Source organism: Montipora capricornis, chromosome 12 (assembly GCF_036669925.1).
Source record: "Montipora capricornis isolate CH-2021 chromosome 12, ASM3666992v2, whole genome shotgun sequence".
Lineage (NCBI taxonomy): Eukaryota > Metazoa > Cnidaria > Anthozoa > Scleractinia > Acroporidae > Montipora > Montipora capricornis.
In genome coordinates, this window is record NC_090894.1 from 22972202 (window position 1) to 22975121 (window position 2920).

At 39.3% G+C, this 2920-nt stretch overlaps 1 protein-coding gene across 3 annotated transcripts in view; it reads left to right on the forward strand.

Annotated features, from left to right (window-relative positions):
- The first annotated feature begins 479 nt into the window (after positions 1–479).
- The window catches only part of LOC138026684 (uncharacterized), a 9362-nt gene continuing 6921 nt past the window's right edge, over positions 480–2920 (forward strand). The window contains exon 1 of one of the 3 annotated variants that reach the window (XM_068874125.1): positions 480–669. The gene's annotated coding sequence lies outside the window, so the exon portion shown is untranslated. Of the gene's footprint in view, positions 670–2269; positions 2414–2920 lie in introns of those variants that run through there. The other 2 variants (XM_068874126.1, XM_068874124.1) reach the window with 2 other exon arrangements.

The following is a 2920-nucleotide window of genomic DNA, read 5'->3' on the forward strand; positions in this document are numbered from 1 at the left end:
ATCACGAGATTAATTTATACAAAAGCAAAACTATTGTCAAATACTTGTGAAATGTTCGTGGCTAGTCTGACGCGGCGTTTCGTCTCGGCCAAGAGACTCTTCAGAGACCTTTAGAATTCAAAGGCAAACTCGTTGAGCATCGCTAGAAGAATTCATTTAATAAGAAATTTGTTCAAATTTTTGTAAGAACTTTTGAAGTTCATTATTAACACTTACAATCTTAAGTTATTTTCAGTTGAGTTCCTTGAAAACGCCAGTTTTGAGTGAGGCAGGGGAGAGAGATCAATGAATGAGTCTCTAATCCAAAAGAAACGAAAAATCACACCCGTAAGCCGACTAATGAGAAAGAAAACTACTAAACAACTTTCTACTGTGACGCTAAAACACGTTGCTTGAAGGTACTTCGAATTCTGATCACCGATCCCGCTGTTTGCGATATTATTTGTTGCTAGGGTAAATCGTTGACATTCGTCGAGAATTATCGAGAGTGTATAGCATTACAAAAGCCCTTGATTAAGGCGGAAACACGTGATCTGTCAAAGTTGAAGAATGTTCCGCCCACATCATGATTTAAAGACTTGGGACGAAGTCGACAAGCGCTATCAATAGTATAGTCCATTCCTTCGAAAAACAAAGCACCCATTGAAAATCCGAGAGCAAAGGAGCCAGGTAGGTTTTTAGTAAAGGGTAGTATTATGGTTTATGGCACACTTTTTCTTTTGTGATCATGAAAAAACTTCCAACAAACAATTCTTGGTCCAATTCTTGATCCAATCAAAGGGAGGCAAAGTGAGTGAATCGCATCTCCTGGCTCCGGGAGCGCTTGTAAAAGAACGGGGAAAACAAATTCAGTTTTAAAACAAGACTCTCTCTATACAAAAGCAAAACTATTGTCAAATACTTGTGAAATGTTCGTGGCTAGTCTGACGCAGCGTTTCTTCTCGGCCAAGAGACTCTTCAGAGACCTTTAGAATTCAAAGGCAAACTCGTTGAGCATCGCGCCCAAAGTCCCGTTCGCAAATTCTACATGTTGACAGTCTGGCCCTCTATAACAGAAGGATTCCCAACCGTGTAATCACGAGATTAATTTATACAAAAGCAAAACTATTGTCAAATACTTGTGAAATGTTCGTGGCTAGTCTGACGCGGCGTTTCGTCTCGCCGGGCCAAGAGACAAGTATAATTGGCCTTGACCTTGACTTTGATTTCAACTTAAATAAAAGAGGCTATTCATATTTAAAGAGAACAACCTTCTCTAAATCAACAATTACATCACATAAATCTAAGACTTCCTTTTAATTCTCACATTTTCACGTTTTATGTACATTCCGTTGTTGTTAGCATAATAAGCACTTTTTCCTACTTAAAAATTCAACTTCTAACGCTTTGTACATTAATCAACTGAAGATGAAAGAAGTTTCTGTCGAAACATGTTTTATAATCTTAAACGTTTTGTCGTTTTTTTTAAAGTTCTTACTTGCCTGCTAATATCAATATTGATTCCAATGTAAAAAGAAGGGAAGAAAGAATAAAAAAATCCTGTTTCGTTTTTGGAACAATTGACAAACGGTTATTGAAAGTTTTATTCTACGAAGACTAGCCTGCGAGAAGGCTCCCAGTGGTTCGAGGTACATGAAGAGCATGCTTGACTGCTCGAATGCGCAGGCTAAACAAAGACAAAAAAGTGTTGTCAGATGCGGTTTCACAGTCAGTGGCCACGCCTTCCTGTTATCTAAGAAGTATATGGTACCAAAACCCGGTCGAAGAAGCCTACCCTACACACATACAGAGACCCACACGTCAAGCACAAAGAGCTTATCTGCCCAGCTGTTTACCTAAGTAACCTGGAGTAGATAAATCGATTCGATCTTTGGTGCAACAAATAAATCACTAGAAGAATTCATTTAATAAGAAAATTGTTCAAATTTTTGTAAGAACCTTTGAAGTTCATTATTAACACAATCTTAAGTTATTTCCAGTTGAGTTCCTTGAAAACGCCAGTTTTGAGTGAGGCAGGGGAGAGAGGTCAATGAATAAGTCTCTAACCCAAAAGAAACGAAAAATCACACCCGTAAGTCGACCAATGAGAAAGAAAACTACTAAACAACTTTCTACTGTCACGCTAAAACACGTTGCTTGTAGGTACTTCGAATTCTGATTACCGATCCCGCACTTTGTGAAATTATTTGTTGCTAGGGTAAATCGTTGACATTCGTCGAGAATTATCGAGAGGGTATAGCATTACAAAAGCCCTTGATTAAGGCGGAAACACGTGATCTGTCAAAGTTGAAGAATGTTCCGCCCACATCATGATTTAAAGACTTGGGACGAAGTCGACAAGCGCTATCAATAGTGTAGTCCATTCCTTCGAAAAACAAAGCACCCATTGAAAATCCCGGAGCAAAAGAGCCAGGTAGGTTTTTAGTAAAGGGTAGTATTATGGTTTATGGCACACTTTTTGCTTAGTGATCATGAAAAAACTTCCAACAAACAATTCTTGGTCCAATTCTTGATCCAATCAAAGGGAGGCAAAGTGAGTGAATCGCATCTCCTGGCTCCGGGAGCGCTTGTAAAAGAACGGGGAAAACAAATTCAGTTTTAAAACAAGACTCTCTCTATACAAAAGCAAAACTATTGTCAAATACTTGTGAAATGTTCGTGGCTAGTCTGACGCAGCATTTCTTCTCGGCCAAGAGACTCTTCAGAGACCTTTAGAATTCAAAGGCAAACTCGTTGAGCATCGCGCCTAAAGTCCCGTTCGCAAATTCTACATGTTGACAGTCTGGCCCTCTATCGCAGAAGGATTCCCAACCGTGTAATCACGAGATTAATTTATACAAAAGCAAAACTATTGTCAAATACTTGTGAAATGTTCGTGGCTAGTCTGACGCGGCGTTTTGTCTCGCCGGGCCAAGAGACA